This window comes from Camellia sinensis, chromosome 9 (assembly GCF_055761805.1).
Source record: "Camellia sinensis isolate YWXY chromosome 9, ASM5576180v1, whole genome shotgun sequence".
Taxonomy (NCBI): Eukaryota; Viridiplantae; Streptophyta; class Magnoliopsida; order Ericales; family Theaceae; genus Camellia; species Camellia sinensis.
The window spans coordinates 70,997,360-71,012,579 of record NC_138969.1 but is presented as its reverse complement, the minus strand read 5'-3'; the positions used below and the strand labels follow the sequence as shown (position 1 = coordinate 71,012,579).

The 15,220-nt window shown below is 40.6% G+C and overlaps 1 pseudogene across 1 annotated transcript; it reads right to left on the bottom strand.

The window, feature by feature from the left end:
* Positions 1 to 375: 375 nt before the first annotated feature.
* Positions 376 to 1,949, bottom strand: LOC114258393 (putative F-box protein At4g22030 pseudogene; annotated as a pseudogene). Its single transcript, XR_014339955.1, has one exon. The product of XR_014339955.1 is annotated as a putative F-box protein At4g22030 pseudogene (transcript).
* Between the last annotated feature and the right edge of the window lie 13,271 nt (positions 1,950 to 15,220).

The window sequence follows — 15,220 nt, the reverse complement described above, 5'->3', positions numbered from 1 at the left end:
ACTTATTATATGGCAAAGTCAAATCTTACATATAATGGAGTTGAACTAAGTTTGAGTAACATAGGCTTGCCATGTCGGCAGAATCAAACTCAGGTTGAAACCAAGTAAGATCAACAGAGAAATCAAGGCTAACAACCTCGGCTTGAAACCAACTCAGGTTGTATTATATTTAACACAATTGAAACTGCATCATCCAAATTAACAGAAGTGATAAATTATAACGACCAAAGTTGCAACTTTTGCTTTGATTACTAAACTTAATTTGAGTCATATATTTTTAAAAAACAAGGGACGAAGTGTTCAAGGACTAAATGACAAGGATAAAATGAAATTTTGCCCAAAATAACAAAAAAGAGGTGATATGAGGCAGCGATCTTCTCTTGAAAATATATGTCCATTATCATCTATTTACATTGAATAAATGAACGGAGTTAATTAACAGTCACAGACAAAACTACAAACAACTAAAGTTAGTGTTAAATATATTACAAAGATGTGGGGGAAAAAAAATTAGAAAAGTTTGCTTGCAAACTCTTCCATGGCTTCCCCTTTCATTGTAGACGAAGCAACAAGATCCTTCAGCTCTGATAAGCTTCTTCCCAGCTGTAAAGCCACCTTCATTTCGAACAATTCTCCATTCTCTCTTCTCTCAACTTCTCTTTCTTTCAAATTTGATTCAATAGACTCTTCCATGAGCTTAAAGAAACCAGCATTGCTTCTATACAACTCAAACACCATCCCAATTTGCCCACCATGCTCTAATGTGTTGACAATGCTCGACAATGCACCGGCAACAACTCCAAGCACCACAGCCCATGATCCATGGCTAGGAGACCCCACAAAAGCAGAACCAACAGCTGCAAGACCAGTTAGCAAAGGTCCAGAAATGGCTAAGACCTTGTTGAGTTTCAATGCCATTTCACCCAACCTCAGGTAGTCTGCCTTGTCCTTCCTCTTCAAAACCCCAACTATTTCTCTCATTTCATTTTCCAACTTAGCATCCCAACCATTTCTATCATTTCTCTCTCCAAGTCTCTTTGGTTGTCTTCGTCGTTGTTGAGGCCACCACCTGGCTGGTTCTATTTTTTCCGGGAATTTGTCTAGCATCACTCCAAGTAAAGGAAGAGGGTAGGCCTTGTCAAGTGCCAAAACTTTCTCCATCGTGTCCCTAACTTCTTTGTTAGATGGGTTTCCAATAGATATCGTAGTGTGGATTTCTTCGCGAAGTTGCTTAAACAGCCTTGCAGCATTTCGTTGCTCTTCAGCGAGTTGAGATGGTTGAATCTTGTTCATGATCAACAACATCCCAGTAGCTGCCAAATAGAGCAAAGTGGAAGAGAGCTTGAGTGCCGCAAGAGGATCACTGCCACTTGCACTAGTAGCTGCAATACCAGCCATTGTTGAAGCTGTGAGAGTGATTGCATTAATGGACGTGAAGAGTAGGCTATTCCAGTTGCTTCTCTGCTCTCCAATATTCTTATGCATCTCTACTCTATCCTCAACAGCCTCCATGATTGCGTAAAGCTTCGCTATCGCCATTGGATCTGAAACCTTAGAATCATATTTGGGAGAAGTCTTGGGACTATTGCTAGGAGATTTAGGAAGATTTTGAATATGAGTAGTGGTTGTGTTTGTGTAAACACTACTTGTCAATTTCAATTGCTCCACCAAATCTCCAGTTATGAGGTTGGGAAGAGAGACAGTACTATTCTGGAACTTTGGCATGTTAATAGTAGCTCTGATGATTTTTCTTCGGCAACACGAAGATGAGGAAATTGATGATGAACTCATCAAACTTGAAGCTCGAAAAGTGGCCATGTTTAGTCTTTAGAAGCTTGGATCTCTCGGTAAATCTATCAACTATTGAATGGTAAAAGAGTTGGGTGTATGAATATCTCCTGTTGCTTATTTGGGTATTGATGAGTTTATAGGATTTGAAGAGTGTAGAGTGATTTGAAATGGAGAGGTGTTGCATGGTGTATATATAGGGAGAGGTTGGCTGGAGAGTTCAAATCTTTGAATTGGTACAGGGGTTAGACTATTTCTCAGTCTTTGGATTTTTTTAGCTTACCATTTGAGAAACCGTTTGTTTGTTTGCCACGGTTGACTTTTAACTAGTAAAACCTTGAAACGGCCAAACAAACCAAAAACTGAGACACTCCTTTGGCTATTGCCAAACACAACTTAACATTAACGACAACCGGATCTAATGCAAAATTATCAACTTTAATATAATTACATATACACCCCTCGAGGTTTGGCTAAATTACAGATACCCCCCTGAGGTTTCGGAAATTACATCCCGCCCCCTGAGGTTTGTATTTTTATAACAATTTGCCCCCTGAGGTTTATATTTCATAACAAATTACCCCCTAATTTCTTATGCAAATATAGCATTCAGGGGGGAATTCGTAATTTCTCAAACCTCAGGGGGCATTTGTAATTTAGCCAAACCTCGAGAGGTGTATATGTAATTTCCCCTATAATTTTATACTATATATTAATCAAAACGCGATCACATGGCCATGCAAATTATGTATTTTTGTACTTTTTAATATTGTTATTTGATAATATATGTGATGATTCACGTGTTTATTTTATTTTTATCTTTTAATATAATTGTAAATTCTGTCCACGGTTTCTTGGAATACACAATAATTTAAAATTTCAAAAAATCTCATCAAATCTTCATGCTTGTCTGACCTAATATGAAAGAATGTAGAGTGAGGGAAGCAAGATCCTCCTATCTTCAGGTGTTATGGGTTTGATTCCCTTCTAATAATTTTAATATTCTTGGTCCTAACATTTATCAAATGAAAGAAAAAGAAAAACAAAACGAAATAATTTATAAAATATATAGGGTAAATTTCAAAAAAAATAAAAATAAAAAAATAAATAATAAAAAATCCCATAGTTTTATCCTAGTAACAAAATAAACGCTAAACTTTTAATTTTATCAATTTAAACTTTACATTTTAAAATCAATTTCAATGTGAACAATCCGTCAATTCATATTAAATTTCTTTTTTCTTTAACAAAACTTAGAACCAAAATATTAGAGAAATTCAGGTGTTAAATGATGATGAAATTCTAATCCCATGTTGCTACAGAGCTACAGATCACAACAAATAAAAAAAAATTAAAAAAAAAGTTCACTAGGTTAATTCAAACTTCCTTCAATTGATAATAATAATCAATAAACAGGCTATTGATTATTATTATTATTATTAGAACACTTCAATTGATTATTTGTAATCAGAGTTGTTGTGGGTTGCTAATGTGATAGTTCTTTTGACGAACAAAAAACAGTTGTCAATTTTGTCACTTTTTATTTATTTATTTTGCAAAACAGCTGACTTTAATCCCATTCTCTATCAAACAAACGAACCTGCATATTCATTGCAATGATATATTTTTTACCATCTAAATATTTATTTAGTTTTAATTTTCTTCTGTTTAATCTTTGAAATACTGGGTCTTCAAACAACTTTTCTATTAAGGTTACCTTGAATCATTCAGTTTACATTATTTCTAATTAATGTGCATTATTAATGGTTAAAGTTAGGATAGGCATTTGGAATTGTGCAAATGAATATTTTTATTTTTTATTTTTGAGGCTGGAGAGAGAATCTTGGATTTTGCGTTGGCTTCTGGTGGTGGCCAACACTATGCATAAGAAGAGGGAGGAGCATTTGACAACCTTTAAGAGTGGATTAGTTAAGAGCCAAATAGATTATTTCTTAGTGAGAAAAGTGGACTGCCTAAAATGCAATGATTGTAAGGTGATTCCTGGAGAGAGTCTGGTCTCTCAACATAGGATTTTGGTATTAGATTTATGTTTTAGAGGGCAATACCAAGCTAGGAAGGATGGTGGGCGTCGAAGGACAAGATGGTGGGACCTAAAAGGGGATAAACTAAAAATATTTAAGAATCGAATGGATAAGGAAGGTACTTGGGACTTAGAAGGTGATGCTAATACTATGGGAAAATCGATGGCCAATTGTATGAGGAGAATCTCAAGGGAAGTGCTTGGAGAGTCGAAAGGAACAAGACCCAGCTCTAGGGAAACTTGGTGGTAGAGGGAAGAGGCAAAAAAAGAGTGCTTTAAAAAGTGACAGAAGGATAGAACTGAGGAAAACCTTAAGAGCTATAGATTGGCTAATAAGGAGGTCAAGAAAGTAGTAAGAGAGACTAAGTTGAAAGCTTATGATGACCTATACACTAGACTAGATAGTAAGGAGGGAGAGAAGAGGGTATACAAACTTGCTAAAATACGGGAGAGGAAAACAAGAGATTTTAATCAAGTAAAGTGCATCAAGAGTAAGGATTCTAAGGTATTGGTGAAGGATGATGAGATTAAGGAAAGATGGAAGAATTATTTTGAGAAACTATTAAATGAGGAACATGGAAGTTCGACAATAGGGGAAGAAATAACCAGTAATACGATAAACCAAGACTGTAGGTTCTATCGCAGAATTAGGAACTTTGAAGTGGAGATTGCACTTAAGAAGATGAAATCAAATAAGGCTTTACGACCTGATGATATCCCTATTGAAGCTTGGAAGTGTTTAGGTAAAAAGGGAGTTGCTTGGTTGACTAGGTTGTTTAGCAAAATTTTGTTGACTAGGAACATGCCAGATGAGTGGAGGAAGAGTATTTTAGTGTCAATCTATAAGAATAAAGGTGATGTCCAGAATTGTAACAACTATAGAGGAATCAAGCTAATGTGTCATATAATAAAAGTGTGGGAGAGGGTGATGGAACGTCGATTGCGGGACATAACAGAGGTGTCAGAGAATCAATTTGGGTTTATACCTGGTAGGTCAACAATGGAAGCGATCTATCTTTTGAGGAGAGTAATAGAAAAGTATAAAGAAAAGAAAAGAGACATTCATATGGTGTTTATCGACCTTGAGAAAGCATATGACAGAGTGTCCCGAGATATAATATGGTGGGTGTTAGAGAAGAAAGGGATGACAAAAGGCTACATTGACATGATTAGAGACATGTATGAAGGGGTGGTGACCACTATTAGATCTCCAACTGGAGAGACAAATGAATTTCCTATCATTGTAGGGTTACACCAAGGATCTACCTTAAGTCCTTATCTTTTTGCTTTAGTTATGGACGAGTTGACGATAAATATTCAGGATGACGTGCCATGGTGTATGCTTTTTGCAGACAATATTGTGTTAGTGGATGAGACTAGAGAAGGAGTTAACACAAAGTTGGAGATTTGGAGAAAAACTCTTGAATCTAAAGGATTTCGAATAAGCAGAACTAAGACAGAGTACATAGAGTGTAAATTTAGTAACAGTAACAATGAAAGCAGAGGAGAAGTGAAGATTGAGAACCAAGAACTGCCTAACAGTGAACATTTTCGTTATTTAGGGTCGATTATCACAACAGCGGGAGAGATTGATGTAGATGTGGCCCATAGGATTAAGGCGGGATAGCATAAGTGGAGAAGTGCGTCTGGGGTATTGTGCGATAAACGAATACCCACTAGACTAAAAGGTAAGTTTTATAGAACGGCTATTAGATCAGCTATGTTGTATGGGACGGAGTGTTGGGCAACCAAGAAACAACATGTAGATAAGATGAGTGTGGCTGAGATGAGGATGCTAAGGTAGATGTGTGGTAAGACTAGACAGGACAAGATTAGGAATGAGTGTATTCGGGAATGGGTAGGAGTAGCACCAATAGAAGATAAGTTGAGAGAGAATCGTTTGAGATGGTTTCGTCATATTCAACGGAGACCAACAGAGGCAGTAGTGAAGAGATGCGATGCTGTAACGGTAGATGAAAGTGTTAGGGGACGGGGTAGGCCTAGATTAACGTTGACTAGCGTTATAAATAGAGATATGAATCTACTTAATTTGACTAATGAAATGGCCTTTGATAGGGCCGCGTAGACAAGAAGGATTCATGTAGCCGACCCCATTTGATGGGACTTAAGGCTTGGTTTGGTTTGGTTATTTTTGATCAAAGGAAATTACAAGGAAACAAACCAGAAGATCAAAAAACTAGAAAAACATGTGCCAAATAAGCAGCAAGCCCCACCGGCAGTCTAGACACCCAATCTAGTGGAAGGTGATTCCAAAGATGAGATTGTGCCCAATACAGATAGAGCCATCATGTGTTCCTCCATAGCCAAACGTACTCGTTGCAACATTGAAGAAGGGTCAACAGGTGTGGAATTAAAAGCCCAAGCTTTCGTTCCTTCCAAATAAACCATCCTATCCAAGCAACTGTACTGAAGAAGCTGATGTAGTCTTTCTTGCTATTGATGGTTTCCTTGACTGCACACATCCAATGGATCACCGAAGAAATGGAGCACCAACCTACTTTATAATTAAGTTCACTCCCGAACCAAATTGCCTTGACCCAACCACATCCAAACAACATGTGCTCTGTGGACTCCACCTGCTTACAGCAAATAGGACATAGGTTAGAAGGGCTGCATTTTCTCCTATAAAAAGATTCTCCTTCCTTGCTAGCACATTTTTGCAAACCCGCCACCATAAGTGGTGAATCTTGGAAGGGATTGTTAGAGACCAAATGAAGTTCCAAAAATCTGTAGGTAGTTGGAAAGAAGAAGATGGTGATTGGGCCCTTAAAAGCTCTCTAACCCGACTTCACCGAGTAAGAGCCCTTCCTATCAATGTGCCATAGCTGTTCATCCTCTTTGTGGGCTAAAAAGATAGGGATGGAACAAATCGCTTGAACATCATCTGCTGAAACAATATTCCTCAAGGCATTAACCTTCTAACACCTGTGAGTATCATCAATAGCATCCTCTACCTTTTTGATCGAACATAAGGGAGGCTTTAAGGAAGAGACTTTAAAATGTTGGCCAGTAGGAATCCATTTGTCATCCCAAAAATTAATTGACGCCCCATTTTGAACTTGCCAACGAAGCCTTTTTCCCTAAATTTCCTTCCCTTGGATCAAACTCACCCAAGCCCAAGATGAACACCAACCTCGAGAGGCTTCCAAAAACCCGGAATGAAGGAAGTAAATACCCTTAAATATTCTTGCACAGTAGGAGTTTGGATATTTCACCAACCGCCACCCTTGCTAAGCAACCAGAGCTAAATTGAAATTGTGGAAATCTCTTAATCTTAGACCCCTTTTAGATTTTGTCAAAGTCATTTGGGCCCAACCTGCCCATTGAATGCCCTTCCCCTTTGGGTCACCTCTCCACCAAAATTTACTAATATATGAGTTTAGCTTTGCACAAAACTTCCTAGAGAAAATGAAGCAAGACATGGCATATGTGGGGATTGCTTGCACTATAGCTTTAATCAAAGTTTCTCGACTCGCATGAGATATCAATTTAAATTGCCACCCTTGCAATTTTGATAGCACTTGTTCAGTGATAAAGTTGTATGCTTCTGCCTTTGATCTTCCCCAAAAAGTAGGTAAACCCAAATATTTAGTCTGCACCGGTGTCTCCCTGAGACTAGAAAGGACACGTAGGCTACTAGGAGATAGGGAGGAATATTAGGAGAGAATTGGACGGTTGATTTATCAAAGTTTACCAACTGACCTGTAGCTTGACAATTAGTGCACAAGTTGTTCAGAATTTTCTAACACTCTGATTGTTCTGCTTTAAGGAATAACAGGACGTTATCCGTAAAAAGTAAATATAAGAGAGTAGGACAATGTCTAGTAATTCGAAGGCCCTGAATCTGCCGCTCATAGAGATTGCTATTAATCATTTTCAACAAAACATCAGCAAAAAAAATGAATAAATATGGGAAGAGAGGATCCCCCTAATGCAGCCTTCTGGATGGTTTAAAAGCAACCCTTTTTCTCACCATTCACAAAAATGGAAAAACTCACCATTGTGACACATTCAAAGACCCATTGGATCCATTGTGGATGAAAGTCAATTATGTGCATTAACTCAAATAAGAAATCCTATTGAACTCTATCATATGGTTTGTTGAAATCCAATTTCATAGCCATGGATCCATCATTTCGCTTCTTCTTATGCTTCAAGAAATGAAATGCTTCATGGGCAACTACAAAGTTGTCCAGAATCATTCTGCTCGGTACAAAGGCCAATTAGTTTGGAGAGATCAAAAATTCAAAATTTGCTTCAGACAATTCGCAAGGGTCTTGGTGATAATTTTAAGAGTAAAGTTGCACAAACTAATGGGCCTAACTTGAGATAGATTCCTAAATTGAGATAGATTCAAAGGGTTACTCATTTTTAGGATCAACACCAAATTTGTATGATTAAGCTCTTTGAGAAGATAACCCCCCCAAAAAAAAGCTACGAACAGCCGTGCACACTTGAGGCCCCACCTCAACCCAGTATTTTCGATAGAAACATCCTGGAAAACCATCAAGACCAGGGAGCTTTTGTTGCTCCAAGCTGGTAAGCCGCCGATTCAATTTTTGAATCACAAATAGGTCGAACTAGCAGGTGATTCATCTCATCAGTTAGGATAGGGGTTCTCCACCGATAAAGCTCCATCCATATCTCCCGCTCCATTGCTCTGAAAAAAGATCTAAACAATATTCTAAGAGATGATTGTTGATGTCTTGTTCAGAATTAAGCTAAATCCCTTCCTCAGTTTGTAATCTCAAAATCTGGTTTCTTTGGCGAAGTTGAATCATAGGGGCATGAAAGAATTTAGAGTTCTTATCACCGTAATTTAACCATCAGATCTGGGACCTCTGATGCAAGAACATCTCCTCTCAAGTAAGTGCCCTCTCCAATTTTACCTTCAAAAGGTGTTGTTGTTGGGCAGAATCTTTCATCAATGGACGAGCTTGAGTTAAAGCCAATTAGGCTTTGAGATGCTGAATTTGATCATGATTATTCCCGAAAGCTTCTTTACTCCCGGACTTGAGGCCCTCTTTGCAACATTTCAACTTTGAAACTAATTAGAACATTGAAGAACTTGAATGAGGCTTTCCCTAATTTGAGTGAATGACCCTCACAGAATATGGACTAGAAGTCCACATAGTTTCGAACTTGAAGATCCTGGGAACCCTCTTGAGGGGGACACAAGAATTGAGGATTAAAAGGCGGTGATCCGAACCAAATTGTACTTCATGAAACACTTGTGCACAAGGATACAAAGTTCTCCAATCAACCGTAGCAATAGCTCTATCTAGCCCCTTGCGGATATTGTCAACACCCACCTGGTTATTTAAGGAGGGCCTTTAAATTCTAAATCCATCTGTTTGTAATCAGATAATAACGCTTAGAAAAATTGGAACTGACTCAATCGACACTCTGTACCTTCTTGTTTCTCTGACATGGCACCAATTTCGTTTAAGTCATCAATACATAACCACAGGTAGTGAGATTTAGAGGCCATTCTCCTAAATTATGTCCAAAAGGATTTGTAAAGCATTCTTTAATAACCCAAGGGGTTGTGGGATTGTGATAAGGCCTTGGGGTTTAAGCCCCAAGGTCACAAGTTCAATTCCCCCATTGGGCCAATCTCCTGGGCGAAGCAAGGTTGGTTAGGAGGTTGTACCTCAAGGATGCCTAATCAGCTACTTGGTGTGGCTTTAATGCTCCCCCACTGTGCGAGTCCTAACTTAATCGAAGCTTGCCTTGGAAGGTCAGGACAAGCTTCCAGGTTATAGTCTCTTACTCGGAACGAACAACAGGACACCCTGGTGATCTTCTCATGGGGCGCTGCCTTGGACCTGCAGGAGGGTTGGAGGATTTCCCTTTAAAAAAAAAAAAAAAAAAAAAAAAGAAGAGCATTCTTTAAGGGGGTGTAGACACCCCATTTTTGACCGACCTTAAGACTCAGACGTCACCGATTGAGTGCTTGGTGATGTTGCATAATGTGCTCGTTCAGAAGTTTCAGAGTCGCGGCCGTGAGCCCTGCCTCCGGACTTCCGAACCCTCTTCTGTGCCTTGCCTCGGTTTGCGAACTAGGCTCAGTTTTCTCTGTTTCTTTTCTTGAGGGGAGGGAGAGGTCCCGTAGACCATCTCTCAGTGGCCATGGGCTACATTTGGTGGTTGTAGGCCATTTTGCCCATTTCGGAGCCCGGTTTCCGGTTTTTCGGGACCGTTGGCCGTGTGCCTCGGTTCGGGACCGCTTAACCATCTCCGTTTGCTCTAAATTTTGGCATACATCTTATTTTCTCCCTTTCAAGGGACACTGGGGTCTGAGAAACCCACTTCGTGGCCGAATGCCACTTTCGGTGCTTAACAGCCCGTTTTCGGGACCCCGAACTGCGTGTTTTGGCCCCCGAGCATTCGTTTTGCATCGGTTTTCGTTCATTTTTGGCGGGTGCCTCTGTTTCATCACCAGGAAGGTTACTGGAGGGTGGAAGGCCAGCAATTATCTTGGCAACCAGTTATATTCCATTTTCGCCCTCCAACACCCGTTTTTCTCACTTCCGAGCCAATGTTGAACACCTTGGAGCCATTTTCTTCAACCCCAAACCACATATTTGTGATGTACACACATGGGAGGACCCTAAAAGTTTATGGCCAGCCATTAATTCCATTTGAACCTTTTGAACCCCTCCTCAAAATGGCTTGTTCTCTCTCTTGTTTTAGAGTTTCCAAATTCGAACCACAGGGTTGTGAAGGGGAGACCTGGGAGGCCACCTTTTTGTGGTGGTCGGCCACTAAAGCAGGTTGACCTTTTTGACCCCTAGCCGGCCGGCTAGGGGAGGTGGCCGGCCGGCCACCTGCAAGCCCAAAAGGTGGCCGGCCATGTTCCTTATGCTTGGTACTTTACAGCTGTATGGCTGTTTCCCCCAGAAAATATCTCAATCCGGGGGATATTTTGTGGGGGAAAGCCTTGGTCCTTTTCCCCCACCCTTTCCTTCCATGCTCCCCCTCCTTTTGGTCCTTATAACCAGCTGCAAGCATTGGTTTTAGGGGTTAGAAAAATTAGTCTTCAAGCCTTGATACACAAATCCTCCTCCATCTCTCTCATTTCCTTGAAAATCTCCAAGTCCAACACCACCATTTCTTCTACACCACCAACCCCCACCCTTCCATCCTCCATTCCAGAAGTTTGAAGGTGTTCTCCAAGGCCTAAGGGTGCTGCAAACTCAAGCCAAGAAGCATCCAAGACTTGTCTTCAAAGGTAAGTCCTATTTCCCCTCTTTTGAGCTTAATTTTGCAACATTTCTTAGCCATACATGCTTATTGTTTTGAGCTCCGGCCCTAACTGAAAGTGGCCTTATTTTGAGCTCTTTTTCACTTTTTCTTAAGGGCTCAACCCTGTTTGAGCCCCCCATCTTGCACTTGCTTCAATATCTTCCTTGAATGCTATTTTCTTGCATGCTTTGGTAGCCTATTATGCTTCGGTTTTTGGCCTTTTTACAGAACTAAAAATAGTCTTATTTTGGCCAATTCTTCATGTTTCATCAAGGGTCTTTGGCTTTTTGATGAATATTTTGTATACTTTGTGTTATAGCCACTTTTGAGCCTCATTTTGCATTGCATTTCTAGCATGTTTGTATACTGTTTTGGGGTTTTTACAGTTCTTTAAATATGCATATTTTTGGTCCCTCTTCAATGTTGTAGAAGGGAATTTTTCAGTTTGGGCTTTGCATATACCACTTGCCTCTTTGGCCACCTTTTGTCCCTTTTTCTTGCATAAGAGCTTAGCCATATCTATGTTTGTTTTTAGGATTTTTATAGTTCTGTAAAGTGGCTTATTTGTGGCCCCTCTTCAATGTTGTTGAAGGGCCCTAACCTATTTGGAGTTAGCAGCTGTGAGTTGCTTCATAATCTCATGTTTAGGGCCATTTTTGCATGCTAGTTTTGCCCTGTTTTTGTTAGCTGTTTGGCCATGCTTTGAACTGTAAAAATGCTTATTTTGGGGCTGCCTTGCTACTGTCTATTCATAGCATATCCATATTGTGCATGTTTGGTATAGCTATAGGCCATTTCGGGTCCCAAAATTCATGTTTCGGGACTATTCCATGCATCGGGTGTGTTTTCGCCTCATTTCGGGGCTGTTTTCCCCCACTTTTCAGTGCTGAAATCCCATTAGCATGTTTGCATATCATTTTCCATGCCATTGCATTGCATATGCCATTGCCTCGATTTGCGTGCCCGTGTGCTCGCATTTTGAGGCACTTCATTTTCATCCATCGGCTTCTTATGTGAGTGTGGATGAGGCTCTCTCATGTTAGTATAAGTCCATGTTGCATTCTATATGCCATTTTAGCCCTATTGCATTGCGTATGCCATTGCCTCGGTTTGCGTGTCCGTGTGCACGCATTTCGAGGCACTTCATTTTCATCCATCGGCTTCTTATGTGAGTGTGGCTGAGGCTCTCTCATGTTAGTATAAGTCCATGTTGCATTTTCCATGCCATTTTAGCCATATTGCATTGCGTATGCCATTGCCTCGGTTTGCGTGCCCGTGTGCACGCATTTCGAGGCACTTCATTTTCATCCATCGGCTTCTTATGTGAGTGTGGCTGAGGCTCTCTCATGTTAGTATAAGTCCATGTTGCGTTTTCCATGCCATTTTAGCCATATTGCATTGCGTATGCCATTGCCTCGATTTGCGTGCCCGTGTGCACGCATTTCGAGGCACTTCATTTTCATCCACCGGCCTCTTATGTGAGTGTGGCTGAGGCTCTCTCATGTTAGTATAAGTCCATGTTGCATTCTATATGCCATTTTAGCCCTATTGCATTGCGTATGCCATTGTCTCGGTTTGCGTGCCCATGTGCACGCATCTCGAGGCATCTTATTTTCACAGCATAGTGCATACTAGATTGTATCTTAGATCGCATTCATGTATTTTCTCGATTTGCGTACCCGTGTGCACGCATTTCGAGGCATGTCATTCCATAGCATTGTGTATGTTAGGATTATATCTTAGTTGCATTCATGCATGTCATGCATATTGTATCGTGTTCGGGATAGGAGTTAGCCCGGACACGGGAAACGAGGTGCGTTTCCTACTCCGAGTGACGGAACGTGTCTCAATTCCCTAGTCACCGACACTCCGGATCATCCATGATGGAGTTAGGTTCTTGTTGTGTTTATATGTGCATTCATCCCATATTGAGTTGCACATTTCGACTCCTCTGCCATCATGCATCGATATGCGTGATTGGTGGCACGAGGATCGAGGCATGCATATACTTGTGAAAATACATTGCTATGCCCCTCTCCTGCTCTCTGTTGCAGCAAAATGAAGAATCAGCAACTTTTCGGGGCTTGGCACGCTTTCCAAGAAAGCCCACAAAACAGAGGCTAATTGGGGCATCCCAGTAGATTTTCGCGCAAGACAACCCGGACATGCATCATCCATCAGAAGCAAGGCAGTCCCTGGCTTGCATGCCAGTTTTATTTATTTTCTTAGTTAATTTGTTAATTAATTAGGAATTTGTATATTATTCGGACTGTAATATTTGGACTGTAATATTCTTTTATTTGGGACTGTATTATTTATTTGGACCCCCTGTGCGAGGGCACAACTGTAATAAGTGTGCGTGTGTGTGTTGTATGTCTTCCAACCCCACGTCTTTCTCCCTTTTATTTAATGGTTAGATTAGGGCATGTTTAAATTAGCATACAGTATGACAGCATGTTTGCATCATTCATCTGTTTTGCATGCACCGGGCTCGGCACATCATACTAACTGCACTGTACTTTCAATTCCAAATTGAATACATGATAGTTGTAGCATTTCATATGCCATCTTAGAATAGCCGAGCCTACTATAGTTGCATTTTGCATATGTTGCATTAGGCATTTCTGTATACTTAGGATCATGCATGATTTCTAATGTAAATTCTGTTTGGCTTGGAGTACCGGTGAGTTTTATGCTTTAGCATCCTTGCATGCGTGTGAGTGGCTGCCATGAATAGCATGCTTACCATAAGGCTATGTGCTTATATGATATAACTGCCTGAATGCCTGTGGGTGAAGGTTGGGTTACTTAGATTGGAATAAATCATCAACTGTTTGTTTTAAGCCCACTGGATAGTGGCAAAACCATCTTTTCCAAGCCCACCTGCGGGTGGCAAAATCTGCATTTTAAGCCTACTTGCGAGTAACAAACCATCTTTCAAATAAACAAGCATGAAATGTTTTGTTCCAATTCGGGCAACCCAGTCTATACTTATATGCTGTGTGCATCACATAGTAACCTAGGCTAATAACCGGAATAAGGACACACAAAGTTTTCAAAAATAGATATCACGGTTAGTAGAGGCCGATCTTTGATCGGGCGAGCGGGGGTGCTCACGAAGTGACCTTCCCCAATCGTACCCAAGTTCCCGAGCCGAGGTAACTTTGGTGATGACGGACACGTGGCCTTTGGCACCGAGTCAGGGTTTCCTAAATTTCCCATTAAAAAAACATTTAGGTGGCGACTCTGTATCTGGCAAAGCAGTCCATGTTTGGCACTTCTTTCAAAAACTGTTTTCTCAAAACGATTTGCCGGATTTGGACTCTTTGGTTCAGACTTAGAACCATGACAATTTGAGAGTCCTGAGCTGTAGTGACCCCAATATGAACAGAACGGGAGCTCGTTCCTCCCGGGGCGTTCGGGGACGTCTACAGGGGGGTGTACACAAAAGAGGCAGCCCAACTGGTGGGCTTATCAAGTGGAGATATAACCCCTCTAATCAAGTTTTTTGATTTATACCGAATGTCAATCTGTATAGCATTAGTCCACCAAAGTGCCAAATCACCTGAGAGCCTTACAGGTTCAACATAACACAAATTTGTGAACAAAAGCCTCATTCGGATTCTATCCATTTTTGCCAATTTATTTTTCGTCTCCATGAGGAAAACCACCGTGGGCTAATGGCTTGACACCAACCCTCAGAGGATTTGGACTGTCAGAGGTTGGCCTAGCCCTGACAGTTCTGGCTGAGGATTAGCATGGAGGGCGTGGTTGATTGGGGCCAGCCACCAAAGCCCTTTCATTTTGCTCCTGTGATACCCCTTTTGGGTAGGAACTTGGGACTTGCGAGCAGTATTCATCAAAAGGAACAGTAGAGGGAAGGACTTCAAAAATAGATTCAAGCTGCGAATTAGATCTCGTTACTACCTAATCATCGAAAAGATTTGTGATTTATTTTGCTGATTCCTCCCTATGGCCTTCATTTCTCTTCCTCGACAAAAAGACCTAGAACTCGCATGGGAGAATCCAACTAACGCTATATTTGGATTGAGTGATTTGGAGAGAAAAGAAAAGAAATTGAGAGATATGTATTTCTTTTATTTGCTTGGATAACTTAAGTGG